Source organism: Miniopterus natalensis, chromosome X (genome assembly GCF_054644295.1).
Source record: "Miniopterus natalensis isolate mMinNat1 chromosome X, mMinNat1.hap1, whole genome shotgun sequence".
NCBI lineage: Eukaryota > Metazoa > Chordata > Mammalia > Chiroptera > Miniopteridae > Miniopterus > Miniopterus natalensis.
Genome location: NC_142103.1, coordinates 103,288,018 through 103,306,169, shown reverse-complemented (window position 1 = coordinate 103,306,169; position 18,152 = coordinate 103,288,018). Strand labels below are relative to the sequence as shown.

The window sequence follows — 18,152 nt, the reverse complement described above, 5'->3', positions numbered from 1 at the left end:
CATCCTGAGGGCTAAAGGGATAAGAGTCATGAGCTTTAGCTCATCCATATTACTTCTCTCCCAACATCTGGATGTCTAGAGAAAATAGTGTGGTTTGGAGATAGGGGAGGAAAGGGTGGGAAGATGGGCAATTGTGAAAACCCAACTCACTGTATATTCGGTTAGGAGTGGGAGAGACACCCCAGTAGGTCCCAGAGAATATTAGAAGGATGGAGAAAGGAAAAATTTGCACTAGTTTTCACCTTTCTATTTCAAATACTGCCAAGACTGGCCTGTTTTGAACAGTATGGCAACTCTCTCTCCTTCTGTGTTCCATTCTATGCTCTCCTTCTATGACATGGAGGTGTGAACTCAAAACTCAGAGCTTAATCTGACATTAATCAGACTGGTTATTTTTTTAATAGTGTTCTAAGATTGCCTCAAATCATGGCATCACTTCTCACTGTAAAATTTTCTGGTTTTCAAACAATAAACTCTTAGAGCATAAAGCTCTAGATTGCAGGCTGCCTGTGAGTTCTTTTTCTCTATTAAGAAACATTAATTAATTACTATTTAATAATTATGATAAATTAATTTTAATTAGGAATTAATAAACCTCTACAAATGAATATTTTAAAAATTAAATAAATTTCACAATTACAAATAATTTCTCAAGTCTCCTAAGTTCAGTAAGATTTTGGTTATGATCAATTTCTCAAGCAGATTCTTATCCATATAAATATAGTTATTAATGAGCAGGCATTTTGCCCATGAATAACTTACACTGTGCTATTGGACAGTAAACTATACACCAGATCTTCCAAAGTTCTTTGAGGGTAGAGACCATACCAAAATCATATTTGTAGCCCCAAAATGATGATAATCATTTAAAATAGCTTTATTGGATGAACTAATGAATATACTAATTCTGTAAGTACTCAGTATATGTCCTTAAATGGTAAAAGAAATTAAGAACCTTTGCATTATGCTCATAAACAATTGACTGTATATAAAAGTTTCAAATCCACTTGTACTACAAATAGTCATCACCTCTCCCCCACTCCACTACCCCCTTTTTTGCCTTTTTTACCCAGAACTTCTCTTTTATAGCACAAAGCAGGTAAGTTCTTAGGGTTTTTGTTGTGTTTGTTTTTAGGAAGGTCCCCTCTAGGTATTTTTTTCCAGTATCTTAATTTTCTGAGCTCCTTAACACCACCTGACCTTGTGTAGGTCATTAACCATCCTGATCTTTGTCAAAGGAATATTTTCCTCTGGAGGGAAAAAAAAATCTTGTGGATTTGGAAGGGTCCCTAATATTTTGTCCTTTTACTTAGAAATTTCTAGAGCATGCCAGTTCATAAAACTAGGCAAAAAACCTTCCAGTTTCATGTGAAATAAAAGTTGATAATGAGCCAGAAAAAAATCATGTTAATAAACTGTCCCATATCTAAATGGAGATTAGATTCCAGTTTGACCTGGCTTTGTAGCCCTTTCTTTAATCACAGAGTATTTGATATTCTCTCCTTTGAATGAACTCGTTTTCATCATGGTTTTGGTCACAAGATTAAAGAATCACTAATTGTTCCAAATAAGCAAAGGAATTCTTTCTGACTCCCATCCGGCTCCCAGCAGTAGCGGTCATCGCCTGGCCTTCCATCATAGACACTTCAAGCCTGACCTCTGCAGGTGGATCACTGAAATGCACATTGCCCTATTGGAGCTTGGTCTTTTCCTTATAAAATCCCACCAATTTCTGAAAACACAAACATTCACACTAAATCCAACAGGGATACAGATATAATATGTTGGACTTCCCTTGCATTTTACAAGTTGTTTTTTGAAAGTAGCAACCACTTGATTAAGAAGCATTTAGGCTACATCTGCAAAATACTCTGGCTGTGGTTAGCCAGTAATTCTTTTTGCCTATTGAGAAAAATCTAAATGCTTTGGATCAACTGGAATCCTCAAATAATGAGGGTTTAAAAATGTCCTGATGGGCACCACCTTTTTCTAATAAAAAAAATTGCTCTTTGTCCAGTAACCAAATTCCCCCCACCCCTTGTCACCAAGGCACAGCCCAGGTTGCCATAGCTACCTTGGATGTCTATTTATCTACCACACAAGGGATCAAAGCCAGGAGACATCTACATACATGCTTACCCTTAAAACTTGCTGGAATGTCTGCGGATAACATGCAACTACCAATTAAAGGATTTGTTTGCAGCCTATGTGGTCCATAGCCAAGCAAACTGCTAATGCAGGTCATAAGGAATGGCAAGGAAAGGCCAACTCCAAAATGACACTTCAAGTCAACCAATAAACATCTTTAATCTGACAGTAAATCTTACGGCTGTAGCATTCCCTGCAAAGGAGAGATAGCAGGGGAGAAATGAAAATTCTAATATGTGCTAAAGATACTGGACCTCCACACCACGTGCAAAACTTAAAACATCTGCTGAAAGGGAACATTTCTCGGGTACATATTTTAAATTCTGGGTAGTTACAGTATCTTTCTAGTTGATGTCATAAAAGCTGCCAGATCTCAATGTTGGGACAAATGAGAACAGAAATGCTTTTAAACTTTTACAGGCTTGACTCTCAAATGAAGCAAACCATAAAACATTCTTGAGATGCTCCGTGTTGGGTAAAGAGTAAGGAAAGGACATATAGGAGAGCTCTGCTTCGGTCCCTAGACCATCACGGCTGATCCCAAGACTGTACGGGTCATTCGCTTTTCTGGGTGAGAAGAATACACTCAGACTTGCACCGAACTTGCTGGTATCTTTATCGTTCACCTTTCTCTGGCTTCACCTCCCCTTTTGTTCAATGAGGATCAAACTGCCACCTCATTGTCCCTTGGGGACGTGGAAGAGAATAAATAGATCGTGTTTGCAAAGCACTTCCTAATCCTCAGAGGAAAGATTAATACAAAGACATTCATTATTAAACCAGATGTCCTTGGGCATCTTCATTCCAATCTAAAGAATGCAAAACAGGCTAATCAAATTGAGTCACAGCTTCCTTATAATGGCACCATCCTGGCCTTGCAAGAATTTAGCAGCTGCTTAAAGCGTTGGCTAACTACCTTCTTTTTCTTTCACACTATAAGGCAACTGTGGTGATTTGTTTTAGTCCATCAGAAACAGAGCGCGCACCTTCTTCTCTTGGCGTGGTTTCTAAAGTCATCAGGATATTAAAAACACAAAATGTGTCTGGTAGGCAATTTTGTCTGGGGAGCCTGATTTTTTTTCCCAGTTCGAGAAAGAATTATTTGTTCTTCTCATGAGTAGGGACAATGGGTGGCGTGCTGTTCAGGGAGGATATTTGCAGTTGCGGGAATGCCACAGGCAAACCTGTTGTTTTTGGCTGGGCTTCTAGAACAGGTGGCCATGCCTTTCCTTTTGCCTGGGAACATAGCAAATTCCTTCTCAAGGAAGTTTCAGGAAAGTTTCCCATTTATGATCGGAGTGCAAAAAAAGGTTGGCACACACCTTAAAATTACTTCCTGAAAAAGGCAAATCAGGTTTATCCCTTTCTTTGGCCTAGCTCAGCATGACCTTGGGGACCCTCAAAGAATATTATACCTCTACACCACTCTTTCCCTGCCAACCTGGCAGAAGGTAAAACCCCTGTGAATCTCATCGGCATTTGAGCAGTTTTTGAGTTCCGCTGGCAATTTCTGGCTACCCGCTGTGGCTAGTCAGTGGCAGGGGTCTCTTGGCTGCCACACTATTGTTCGGCATTTGTACAGCTCTAGGGACCGATCACTCCTCAGCAAAGAGATTGGATTTCATTGCTGAGCTGATGACACATGACCTGTTTGAGAGTTAACCCTGCAAGTCCAGTGGGGCTGCAGGGCTGAGATGACAAATTGGCTGGTAGGTATGTTTCACCCTGCCTGGATGCAACAGTCAGTTTTCCCTCCAAGAGAAACCCAAATGCAGTTAGGATTAATACATGCCAATAACCTCTCTCCTCTCTACATTCTTGTTCTAGCTATTTTGAAACAATGTATTAGGTTCCTGAAATGCTGGACTGCCCGATTCTTTGGGTGAGTAATGACTCTCCCCCTCTCTTCCCCTGCATCCCACCCCATCCCACACTTCTCCCAAGTACTAAACAGACCAATACTTTCTTAGACATAGAGTTGTGGGACAAAAAGTTGTCCATTTATTAAATAACTGAGGAGTTACTACATGTGTACCCTTAACACTTCAATACTGGGCTGAATTCCAATTCACATGAATGCCACAATGAGCCAGGCATGATAAAAATCATGCCAAGCTCAGGACAGCATGCCTTTGGCCCCAGGCACTAGGGGTGCCACTGCTCCAGAGGAACTGTGTGGGAACAGAGATTCTGAAAACTGATCTCAGACATCATCGAGGAGAGGACAGGTGGCTCCACACAGGATCAAATGACTTCTTTGTTCCAGCCAAGGACCTTTGTCAAAAATATTTTACGTCCCTCATTTTCCTTTTAAATCCTGTCCATTTAGGCTTCTCATTCCTTTTCCCCATTCCATCTGATTGCTACACATAAAAAGAATGGGGTAGGACTGTGAGTTTGCAGAATTTAAAGAAACAGCCCCAAACCCAGTCACTAACAAGGCAAGGGCAATTCATTGCAAACACATGGCACTTGCTAGGCACTTGCTCATCTAAGTGTGCTTTTCTGCACTCATTGAAATTTACCAAGGAGGCAAGAGGGCAGGGGGTCTTTGCCCCTGAACATTCCTGGGGGCTCTGCTTCACTTCCCTGGGCTGCAGGAAAGGGACAGGAAGTTCTAAACCCCTGTCCCAGGCCCCTAAATGGAAAGTTTGCTTCCTATGCAAATCACTTCCCCCAAACCTCCCAGGGCGGCCAGGTGCTCAACACACTTAGAAGAAAAAGTGAAGATGCTAACTTTTCCTACCCAGATTTATTCAGAGCTGGCAAAAGCAATCACTCCTCTTGTAATTCTCAGCCCTCGCCAGCCTACTGGCACGTTTTCCCAGTTCTGTCTTCCCCTTCTGAGTATTGATCTTGATAATTAAATATTGACATAAGATTCTTCCATAACTGTGAGTTGTAAATTACAACATTTTCTTAGCTTCCTACACCCACTCTTTTCTTTAATGGCAAAGCTGTAAACCTCTGCCTGGGCTGATAAGGAATTTTATCATCATGCCCCGGAGCCATGGAAGAAGATGCAGGTTTAGAATTCTTTTCAAAGACTCATTTAAGTAATCCCTGAGCCCTTTCTCAGTTCACGACTTTCAGGGTTGTCTTTTCAGGTCCAGAAGCAACACAGTTTCAAAACTCCTACAACAGAAAAATAAATCTGCATTTTTCTGGAAGGACAGTCTGTGCTCATTTTGAGCTGGTTCCGCCTTCTTAGCCATAAAACCAGTAAGTGCTGAGAATGTGAAGCCAAAATGAGATAAGAGGCCCCGTGTAATTCTTTTTCAGGATATTCAGTTGTCTTTATTCTAACTCAAAGCATAGGATAGAGGCTAAAAGCTCGGATAGATCCTGCACAATACATTCCAGCGACGGCAAACTGGTCTTGATTTACATATTATGCAAACCTCTTTTAAGCCCTTTACAATGACTGCCTGACATCACCAATCACCAGTAAAGGAAAAAGTGGGAAGGGGTGGGGAGGGGAGGGGGGAGTAGACGGGATGGGAGGGGGTGCACCTCAGAAAATCAGCTTCTTTGGTTCCCTTAGGAAAATGCAGCCCCATCTTCACGCCAAGCGGGCTGCCTTAGCCAGGCATCTGCTTATCCGGCCAGCGCTCCCGCGATCCGCGCTGCGCCCTGCCCTCCACGCGTGCAGCCCCGAGCCTACCTGCCTCATGTTTCGAGTTCCATGACCCATCCGGCAGGGAGCGAGCCGCCTTGGAGCCGCGGCGGTCTTCAGCCGGGCGCCAAACCCCGCAGAAGCCCGCAAGACAAAAGCAGCTCGGCGAGATCCACGGGCGGCAAAGAGCACGTTTTCTTCCGCTTTTTCTTTGATCTGTTGCTACATGCACTCTGCCCAAGGCAATGTCAAGTTTCTCAAGCTGATCTCCCCCAGCCTATGAAAAGTCGGGAGCCGGGAAGCAGGGCCGCCTGGCTCTTATTTCAAATCGGGTCTCAGGGACGTCGTAGGTGGGCGGCGTGGGCCCCGCAGGAGCCTGGCCAATCAGGAGGAAGGGGCGGGCCCTGGGAGCCGGGGCTGCCGCGCCAGGGGTAGCGAGCCAGCAGGATTTAAATGACTGGAAGCAGCTGGAAACACTGCCCAAAGCTCCAAAAGTTAAAGATGAGTTCTATTCTTATCTCGCAGCCCTGGGGGCTGCTCGAAGCTTAACTGGCTCAGGACCTTAAGGCCTTGCCTTTAAGAGCTCCCTAAAAACACCAAAGCATTTGGAAGGTGCAGAATTACTTCAGTCAGCAAAGCGCCACACTCGGCCCTATTTTGAAAACGTTGCATCCCAAGTCCTACTTTTGCAAAGACACTGGGAGGAAAACCAAATTGTTAGGCAGAAAACCTTAACCGAAACGAACAATCAAGGGAGGAGGGTGTCACGTCCTTCACTTCCATATAGATGAACTGTAGCCATCTAAGAAAAATCTTACCAGAACATGCATGCACACAGACCTGTTGAAATGCAGCATATAAACAGGAATCTTTTTCTATTGAGGACCTGAGGCATAATTTTAGATAATAAAATTGTTATTAGTAAAATAAACACTGATGTTTGGTTAAGAAAAAAAAATTTAAGTGTAAATTAAGTGTGATCGTCCTTCACCATGGTTCTCCTTATCTGCAGGGTTGATCTGGAGAACTTATTATCATCATCTCAGGGAGAATGGGAGGAAAGCTAACTGCCTTCTTGGAACCTTAAACCCAGACTTAAAAAAATTTCCAAACTTTGCTTCCTTAACTCCATATAAACAATAACTTAATTCAACTCTTAGCCAATATGATTTCAATGCAAATCTGCCTTTCAGATTTCAAAAGAATGCAAGCAGAGTGCAGACTGCTTGGGGTAGCACTAGTGGCATATTTTTTCCTAAAAGAGTGCCCAAAATTTTGTAACAATAATTCAATAAATATTTTTAAATTTTTGGTGTCAGAGAAAAAAACAACAACTTACCAAATAAGGAATGGGCAGCTGCAGGAGTGTCATCTGCATGGGTTTGATAGATGCGAGCTCTGCCCAGGTCTGTGAAAATCTGGCAGCCCCAATATCTGGGCCTGGAGGTCCATAACCTCCTCCTGGCCCCCACCTTAGTAGGCTAAGGGCCGGCCTGATGACACAAGCTGACTTCAGCTTGATACTTACTGCAGAGCTCTTCACTCTGACCTAGGCCAGAGTTTTCCCACCTCAGCACTACTGACATTTGGGGTTAGATCATTGTCTGTGGTGAGGCTGTGCTGTGTACTATAGGGTTTTTAGCAACACCCTTGGCCTCGGCCCACTAGATGCCATAGTACCCCCATAGTCATGACAATATTTTTTAAAAATGTTTTTATTTATTTTAGAGAGAGAGGAAGAGAGAGGAAGAGAGAGATAGAAATATCAACTTCGATTAGATGCCTCCTACACCCCTCATGCTGGGGATCAAGCCCACAACCCGGGCATGTGCCCTGACAGGGAATCGAACTGGCCTCCTGGTGCATGGGTTGAAGCTCAACCACTGAGCTACACCAGCCAGGCATGACAATATTAATCATTTATCAAATGTTCCATGGAGGGTAAAACTGTGCCCCAGTGAGAACCACTGATGTACCAGCTTTGAAATATTGGTTCTCAAACTTGAATGTGCAAGGAAACTCCTGGGGTGACTGTTAAAAATGCAAATCCCTGAACTCCTGCCCCTGCTCCAAGGGAATCTGATCAGGAGGTTTGAGGAGTCTTGGAAGCAGCATTTTATCCCACTGCCAAAGGACTGATTCACTTCGAGATATACTGCATCTATTCCTGCCCTAGGTATGCCCTCAGCCCCGGGACGCAGGGAGCTACCCAAAGCTGCTGCCATTAAATATCGCTGGAGTTAAATCCCAAGGCACATCTATTTATCACCTTATCAATAGAAACTTCTTGACACTGCATTTGCCTTCTGCTGTCATCACCTCAAAGGTAAATATGAGCTGGGATTGCGCCCGCAATCACTGTGCCCTTTCAAAGTTTCCCCCATTTTTCTTCTCCTGTGGCCCACTGCCCCACCATCCTACAAGGTCAAATGTCACCACTCTTGTGGTTTCTCCAAATGCCCCAGGGCAACTTAATCTCTTTCCCTCCTCTGTGCCATAAAGCAGTTTGTAGAGATCCAGTGGTGTGCTGGTAAATGTTTAACAATAAAATAAAAAGTGAACAGTATACATAAACGAACTAAATATAGTTTAAAAAATATTTCTAATTAAATAAATGGCCCTGGGGGGGGGGGTTCCATTAAGACATCACACATTTTGTGTCTACAGATTATACATTTTACCAGCTTTAGATTACAAGTTCTCAAGAAAAAAAAAGATCTGTACTTAGAAAATTATAAGACACTGAAGAAAGAAATTGAAGAAGATACAAATAAATGGAAGCATAAACCATACTTATGGATAGGAAGAATTAAGATCATTAAAATGTCCATACTGCCTGAAGCAATCTACAGATTCAATGCAATTCTGACCAAAATTCCAATGACATTTTTCACAGAACTAGAAGAAATAATCCTAAAATTTATATAAGGAATGACAAAAGACCCTTAGGAGCCATAGCAATCTTGAGAAAGAAGAACAAAGTTGGAGGTATCATGCTACCTGATATCAAGCTATACTAAAAGGCTATAGTAATCAAAACATCATGGTACTGGCATAAAAACAGACATGTAGATCAATGGAACAGAATAGATAGGCCAGAAATAAACCTATGCCTATATGGTCAATTAATATATGACAAAGGAGGCAAGGATGTACAATGGGGTAAAGACAATCTATTCAATAAATGGTGTTGGGAATATTGGACAGATACATGCAAAAAATGAAACTACACCACTTTCTTACACTATATATAAGAATAAGCTCAAAATGAATTCAAGACTTAAATGTAAGACTCAAAACCATAAAACTCCAAGAAAAAGACATAGGAAGTAAACTCTCTGACATAACTCTTAAAAATATTTTTTTCTGATGTATCTCCTTGGGCAAGAGAAATAAAAGAAAAAATAAACAAATGGGACTACATTAAACAAAAAAGTTTTACACAGCAAAGGAAATCATTAACAAAATGAAAAGACCACCTACTGAATGAAAGAAGATAAAATTTATACAGAACCCATACTGCTCAACACCAACATTCTCCCCAAAACAATCCAATTAAAAAATGGGCAGAGGACCTGAATAGACACTTCTCCAAAGATGACATACAGATGGCCAATAGACACATGAAAAGATGCTCAAGGTCACTAATCATAAGAAAATACAAATTAAAATTACAATGAAATATCACCTCACACCTGTGAGAATGGCTATCATCAACAAATCAACAAATGACAAGTGTTGGTGAGGATGCAGAGAAAAGGGAACACTAGTGCACTGTTGGTATGATTGCAAATTGGTGCAGCCATTACAGAAAACAGCAGAGATTCCTCAAAAATTAAAAATAGACCTACCTTCTGACCCAGCAATTACACTTCTGGGTATTTATCTGAAGAAATCCAAAATACTAATTCAAAAAGATATATGCACCTCTGTGCTCATATCAGCATTACTTACAATAGCCAAGATGTGGAAGCAACCCAACTGCCCATCAATAGACAAGTAGACAAAAAAGTGGTGGTACATATAAACAATGGAATATTACTCGGCCATAAAAAATGAAATTTTACCATTTGCAACAACATAGATGGACCTAGAGGGTATTGTGCTAAATGAAATAAGTCGGATAGATAAAGTCAGTTACCATATAATTTCTCTTATATATGGAATCTAAAGAACAAAACAAATGAACAAACAAAACAAAACAAAAACAGACTCAGATACAAAGTGTTGCCAGATTGAAGGGGTCTTGGGGGGCTGGGTGACAAAGGTGAAGGGATTAAGAAGTACAAGTTGGTAGTTACAAAATAGTCACAGGGATATAAAACACAGCATAGGGAATACAGTCAGCAATATTGTAATAACTATGTATGGTGCCAGGTGGGTACTGGAATTATAGGGGAGAATCACTTCCTAAATTATACAGTTCTCTAACCACTGTGCTATACATCTGAAACAAATAATGTTGAATGTCTAACCTAATTGAAAAATAAAGTAAAAAATAAAACCAATATAATTTAAATTAATTTAAAATAAAATATATGAGCTGGTTATGAAGTCAACTTCTTGTCCTTAAGCCCACTTCCTATAAACTAGCAGTATTTTATGATTATCTGGCCCACGGTTGACCAAAGAGTAAGGGTAGATAGAGCATTAGAGAAGTTATGTGCCTGATGGCTCATTCTAAACCCTAAGCGCAAGGTCACTATGTCATGAACATATGATGTGATTGGCGTTTCCTCTGCCCCCATCACAGATTTAATTTGCTCTGTTTATGACTGATTGGCCATGTGTACTGAGAAGCAGATACTAGACAGCCCTCATCCAAACTGTTTTAGACAGACACTTCTAGATCTCCAGGAATGAAGACCCTGCAATCTGGGTGCCCTAGTAATTCATTAGACTACTCAAACACCCCGGTTTCCTCATTCCCAACTGGCACTCCTCTCGATTTCAGTGCTCTCGTGTGGGGACTCGCTGGCTCCTGCTTTGCACATTGCCACCTCACTTCTCATCCTCATTCTTCTTTCTTTTCTTATGTATGAGAGGATTAGTCTTTCAAATGTTTAATAGTTTAATGCCCAAAGCGGATTTTTAAATTCATCTTAGAGATTAAAAATTTTACTTTTGTGAACCAGATCTCAGTTTTTATACATTAGAAATAAGCAAGTCAGGCTGGTTCATTTATAATCACATGGACAGAAAGTGAACAGAACTTTTAATCAAAAGAAGCTTTGAGCAGGATTTGCGTCCTTGCTTGTAAAAAGACAACGCTTTATTCTTTAGATTGGTTCTCCTCAAACACACCGAAAGACTGCTGAAATGGCTGCATTTCTTTTCTGATGGTGAAAACGCTCTCCCACTTCACACATAATATCTATACTTGTATTTAAGATGGTCGTAAAGATAAAAACTACTTCAGAATTATGGTTTACATGTCTCTTTCCTTTGCTAGACACAGTCAGGGTTTTTTTGTTGTTTTTTTACTCTCTTAATATCCAATGAAATAATATTTGTCTTTATTTCCTTATAACTAGATGACTCATCATGACCTCCGCTGGGGACCACTATGGAAATGCACACATACTGAGATAGGCTTTCCTGTCTGCTGGTGCAAGATGCAAGGTAAACATATTGAGTCCTGGCAAGGAAAAAAATGCAAACATTGTGTATTAGTGCCTTAGCTTTCTCCATACTCATTAAAGAGCTCTAAATGTCTGAGAAACTGCACTCAAATGAGGCTTCCTTTTATTTCTCTTTTGATTTATTAATTTACAAAAGAAAGGGCTTATATTGCCTGTCTAGCTTATTTTATAAATAGTTCCCCTGTTTAAAATTATTTTAATGAGTGGTTTAAATAACATCATACAATGAACAATATAACTGTACTCTTATTCATAACCTTGTCTATGTTTAATCAAAAATCCCTACTAATATTTCTCCTAAACTGTATCCACATGGGGAAAATATAATTTTGTTATGGTCATCTTTAGAAACCAACCAATGGTGATACTTATCTTCAACTGGACAAAGTAATCTAACCCAATTGAAGAAATTCAAAACCAGCTGATAAACCAGACTCTAAGAGGTCTAATTTAGTTAAAGCTTAAATTATAAAGTGGATACCTGCACTAGAGATGTGCTATTTAATACAATAAAACCCAGCAGGAGGTATTTGTGCTGCATGGGACAGGAGGACATGAGAGGAATCCCATATCCATCATGGACCAGTTATACATCAGGCCATCTCAAAGATGCAGCAAGTTCATGGTTTGTATAGTATATCAGAAACTTGAACCCATCTCTCTCTGACTCCAAAGTCCATGCTCTTTTTAGCACATGGTGCTGTCACCCTCATCCTGATGCAGTTTTCCTTTGCCAAGAAGCATTAAAACCCAGCACATCCATGACTTGCCACAATGCTCCCTCATCCCTTGGGTCTCATACAGGACTCTGGGACTTACCACTCAAGTTCTGATCTGGTTCTGAAATCCCCAACTTCAGTCTAACTTCCAAATTATCTCACACTACATCTTCGAGATAAACCAAGAATTTCCCATTACATTTGAAAACAAACTGAAGCACTTTGATTTTTATTTACCTTTAATGGTTCTCCAAATTTGGTCTGTGTTCATCTGATCATCTGTAGGTGGGGAAAAAACCACACATATGCCTATTGATGGGGTAATCCTCATGAAAAAAAGATGTCACTGTTGTGCTATGTAGGGAAAGATGTGGATTTTAGGGCTATTTGTTTAGGACTGTGAATGAGGTTTTCCTTCTCCATTCAGAATCTCTCCATGGCTTTACCAATGGAATACATTTCTATGATTCATTTCCAGTTAGAAATGCAGCCTGTGGAGGTTTTTTCCTTACTCAAGGCTAATTGGTGAATCGGTGATTTAGTCATTGACCTCATTAGCAACATACAGATATCTGTAGCTCTCTATGAATTGATCTTCATCACTCCCAGAGCATCTGAAGATCTCAAGTGTAAAGACAAGTGTCTCCTATAAGAAAAAGCTGAGGAGTTCTCATGCCTTACCTCATGCTAATCAAGATGTGGTGGTATACCTTTCTCATGCTGGAATGGCTAATCACTCATTCAACAAGTATTTATTGAGTGCTTACTATGTGTCAGACATTGCCAAGGGCTTCCCTTGTGAGCATACCTTCTGGTGGAGATAGACAAACAAATGAACAAGTAAATACAAAGTGGGTCTGATGGTTATAGATGTTCTGGTGAGGGGGTAGGGAGTGTTGGGGTGGGGTAAGGAAGTTAGTATTTTATAGGGTGACATTGCAGCATATTTCTAAGGAAGTGAGTAAGCAAGACTTTCAGTCATGGCAATGGATAGGACACAGTTATCGAGGCAGAGAGAACAGTAATTGCAGAAGCTCTAGGGCCAGACAGCAAGAAGCCTGTGAGTGAGTAGGGGTGACAGTAGTAGGAGCTGGGGTCTCAGGAATGCATGTGAGTGTGTGTGTGTGTGTGTTTGCAGGTCGTCTAGGGTCTAGTAGATCACTGGAAGAGTTTTGAGTGTTCCTCAGAGTGAGGTGGGGGAAACTCCAAGGCTTTGGAGCCACAAAGGGATAACAGCAAATTGACTTTTTAGAGTTCATTGTGGCTGCTGGGTGGAGATGTAACCACACAAAAACTCCATTTCTTTAACATGACCCTTTCTTCTTTCTGTCCATCCACTCTCTTCCTGAATCATTAAGCCCTTAGGACATTAGATTTTGGTCAGCGTCCAACTGTCGTAAGAAGAAAGCCTCAGGTCTGTTGACCACAGAAACAGTGTTTCAGTCAAGCTAAAGACATCTTGACTTCAGTTGTGTTTCAACCCTAGGCCCAGGAAAGCTGACCAACCCTACCAACCACACCCTAATGAAACCAGACAGAACAACGCCATGGCTGACATCAGGACCTGATATATTGATCAGCTACTCCCTACCCTGGCCCCAACCAATCAGTAGAGCCCATGACCCCAACTACTTTAGCCACAATGATTAATGATTCCCCCCCCCATATAACCCATCCCGTGGAAGCCGTCAGGGAATCGGGTTTTTGAACACGAGCTCACCTGTGACTCCAGGCATGACACCATTTCCTTAAAAATAAACCTTCACTTTCTTGACTACAAATTCCTGTTTGCATTTGATTGGGCTTTGATACACAGGCAAATGGACCCCTTTAATTTGGTAACAGAGAGCAGCCTGTTGGGTAGAAGGAAGGTTGGTGAGAAGGCTTTGTTGGTCAACCAAGTCATCCAGGTAAGAGATGGTGGTGGATTGGGACAGGGGTGGCAGTGGAGTTGGGGAGACTTGGGTAGATTCTGTATATATTGTGATGGTAGAGCCAATGTGATTTGCTGATGGAGTGAATGTTTCAGATAAAGAGAGGAGACTAGGACGACTTCCCAGTTCTTTGCTAGAACAGCTAAAAAAATGGAGTCACCATTTACTGAGATGGGGACAACAGCAGGAGGAGCTTTTAGGAGGAAGGGTCACCTCCATGCTTCAGTCTCCTATGGGAAGAGTCGCAGACATTATAAAATCATCCAGATAAAAAGAAGGTCCAGGGATATGTTTATATTATGTGTGAAAAAAATTATCCATAAATATTTGGTTTATTAATCCCAATTAATGCAGTTGATTCTTAGTCCAAATAGCAACTTGGTCACTTAATAACTGTGTGAATATGGCCCATGTGCTTATTCTCCCTTAAAGTTATTGTGCTTTGAATCCAGCGATTTGTTTAAAATATCATTTAACATTTACTGAGTGCTTACTAGATGCCAGACACTTGTGAGCACGTTTAATTCTCCTTTACCCATATGAGAATATTATTATCCCCATTTTCTAGGAGAGAAAACTGAGGCACAGAGGCAATGTGACTTGCCAAGGTCACTAAGCTAGGGGGCTACAGATCATGGTTTATGCACTCAGGCTGACTGGCCCCTGAAAACATACTCTTAACCACAGAATGATGAGAACCCAGCATATGGTCAAAAATCGTAACCTGTACTATGATGGGGTAGCTATTAAAACAGTAAAAACATCCAATGGTTGGTTGTATGTGTTTGTACTTCACTTGTAATCACAACATGACCCAGTTTCCACCCATGCCTCACTTTCTCTAGCTCCATTTTGTGTGAACGGCCTGTGTTCTTCCTTCCGTGGCATACACAGACAAGGTGAAGCCTTGGTGAGAAAATCAGAACAAAGCCCTCATCGTTTCAAAGTTCCCTTCAAAAAATGCCCAAGGCCTTAGGAGTACTGAAGAGTCATAAAACCCATGATATGCATTCAACTGTTGGTTTCTCACTGTAGTTAATGACGTTTAAGGCTGTGACAATCGCTGAGCCCCTGGCAGGTAGCTCCGGGCTTTGTTCTCCGGACTTTGTCCTCCATGACAGTCTTGAAGGTCCCCACTCAGCCCCAAAGTGCCTGCAGATGGGACTGTCCTGAGCTTCTGCCCTGCTGTTTCTTCCAATTACAGTCACATTGTCTGGCCTAATGATATTCTAAAGCTAGTTTTCATTTTATTTAGGGCATGTTTCCAGATGTGTTTTTAATTAATCAGTGCTTGTAATAAAAGATAACATGACCCCTGAAACTTCTAGCAAACATGTTCCATAACCAAACGTAGTATTTTAATGCTGAAAGTAGTCTGTGCCATACCTATTTTTTTCATGTTATGTATCTTGAGCAAGATGCTTAAACTCTGTTTCCTTATTTGTACAATGAAAGCATTAGCTGCCTTGTCTGCCCATTTAAATCACTTGGAGGAGATTTAAAATATACTAAAGTCTGGGTCTCACCCACAGAGACTGGTTTAATTGATCTGGGCTGACCATTGGCAGGGAGCTTTTTCAAAAGCTCTCCTAAGGAATTAGAATGAGCAGCCAAGATTGAGAACCATAGGTCAGTCTAGATCAGTGGTTCTCAAATTTGAGCAAGCATCAGAATTCCCTGGAGGGCTTGTTCAAAAAACAGAATTACTGGGCCCCACCACAGAGTTTTTGATTCAGCAGGTATGGGGTGGGGCCTGAATATTTGCATTTTGAACAAGTTCCCAGGTGGGGCTGACACTGCTGGTTTAGGAACCACCTCTCTAGATGAGAGGTCTGCTAACTCAGGCCCTCAGGCCAAATTCTGCCCACCACCTGTTACTGTGTGGTCTCCAGCTGAGAGTGACTCTTAACATTTTTTAAATGGTTGAAAAAATCCAAAGAATTCTATAACGTATGTGAAACGTGTATGAAATAGAAATTTCTGTGTCCATAAATAAAGTTTTATTAGAAGGCAGCCATACCCATTCAGCCAATCATTAAACCAAGCTGGGGCCTTGTGTGACAGCATGCTTGCCTAAGAAGCCAGCCCTGACTGACATTAGCTAATACAAGCTTCAAGCTTTATGTGTTTAACTCCTGAAGTGGATCAGAATATACCACTCCCAAATATGCTACTTTGACATCAGGATTATTTTGAATTTAAGGCAACTGAGAACCAACAGATGCAGGAAGAGTTCTCTGCCCTCCTTTTATCTGCCTAAGATCAGGGCCCAGATCCTCTTTTCTTTGTGAAAAGGTCATATAAGTCCTTGAGTCTAACAGCTTCTTTGAGTTTCACTAAACCTCTTCTGGGAACTCCTGTGCATGTACCTTTTATCCTGTGAATCTGGCTTTTGTTAGTTTAATTCACAGGCCCCAGTGACTAAACCTAAGAGAGTAGAGGAAAAGATTTTCCTTCCTGACATTCCTTATCCAAGAGATGGGAGATTTTCAGCCTCCTCAGTTCTAAAGTCCCCCTTTGTCTCACCTCACTTCTGGTTTTCCCCTGCCTATGTCATATAACATGACCAAATGAAAGGTCACTCCATCAGAGGGAGCTTCTTGGAAACAGGATGACTTAGATCAGGTCACCTCACAGGAGAAGGATTGTGGACATTTACATGATCCCGTGTCCTGTCTGATAACAGATATCCATGAAGTAACCAAAGACCTATGTGCAGCAAAACTTCAGGATAATAACCACTGTGTACGCTAGTGAAGAAGCTTTCTAAGAAAACGGTAGGCATGCTGTGGGCAGGAACATGAGGAGGGCTGTGATTTCTTCTTAAATATCTGAAACCCAAAGTTATTTCACGGTATTTTAATAAAAGTCTCATATATAAGAACCCTTTGGTGATCAAGAAGACATGAAAACATATTCTACTGGGAAGAAACATGTAAGTTGTAAAGATTTCTTAAAAGTTACCATTTCTGTCCTGGCCAGTGTGGCTCAGTTGGTTGATCCTGGGTAGGGGGCCTGCAGGAGGCAGCTAACCCATGTCTCACTCTCATATTAATGTTTTTCTTTCCCTCTCCCTTCTTTCCTTTCTAAAAATCAATTAAAAATTTTTTTTAAAAAAGTTCCTATTTCCTCTTGAATCAAGCCCCTAATCAAATTTAAACCCAAGTAATATCACTGACAGTTAACTAATACAGTTTTATTTCTCCCTGTTTCTTTGAAAAGATGTGTATCCTTTCAGGTAACTATTCCCTTGACAAAGAGGTTGCTATGGATACATTTTAAAAAACTGACTCCTGGTATTTTAAAGCCTATGCAATTTAGTGAAGTATAACTGGCCTAGGGGTTGTACTAATTCAAATGCCTGTCTTTAACGCTAACAGTTTTATCTTAATACAGTTGCTTTGTGAATTTCACATGTGGTATTCAGGAGCGGTTGGAAACACAGTGGTAGTTCTTTAAGGAAGAGCAAGTAAGACAAATATCACGCAACTTACCTAACGGCAGTTGGATCAGCAGATGCTTCACTCATCTGGAATTTGTCTGTTCTCGGCATGTTTAACAATGAGTCATACAATGCATCTGCAAGGCTTCCAGGGCCAGGACCATGTGATGATTTTCTGTGCCTGAGTCCCTCGTCTTTGTTCAGATAGGCCACTAATGCATCCCACAAAGCTGACCTAATATTACTTCAGTGGGTCTATTTTTTAATTTTTGGCTGGGCTCAAATGTGATATTTAGGAAGTCAATTGTCAGGCATACAAATCAAGAAAAAAAATATATCACATGAAATCATGATGGTTTAATAAGGTATTACTCATGGGCAAGTGACTTCTGGTTCTCTCTTTAGTTGGGGCAAGTTGAAAAGCAGAGCCTACCACAGAGAAGGAATCTGGCATTTGTATTCCTTCCTTAACAAAGCATTTAGTGAAATATGGGCCAATTTACATATTATGGCTGCCATTATTCTACCCGAAAACATAAGCCACTTTGTATCCTACTTTAGTCATGAATTTATTATAGTAAGGATCTCTACCATTATGATTGCACTGGAGGTGAAATATCAAACATTTCAAATGCTTCTAATGATTGTTCC

The 18,152-nt window shown here is 40.9% G+C and overlaps 1 protein-coding gene across 4 annotated transcripts in view; it reads right to left on the bottom strand.

Annotated features, from left to right (window-relative positions):
- The window catches only part of MID1 (midline 1), a 534,071-nt gene that overhangs the window by 135,508 nt on the left and 380,411 nt on the right, over positions 1–18,152 (bottom strand). For 2 of the 4 annotated variants that reach the window (XM_016211631.2, XM_016211635.2), the window contains exon 1: positions 5,813–6,046. The exons of the other annotated variants lie outside the window; for them this stretch is intronic. The gene's annotated coding sequence lies outside the window, so the exon portion shown is untranslated. Of the gene's footprint in view, positions 1–5,812; positions 6,047–18,152 lie in introns of those variants that run through there. 4 annotated transcript variants of the gene reach the window in all.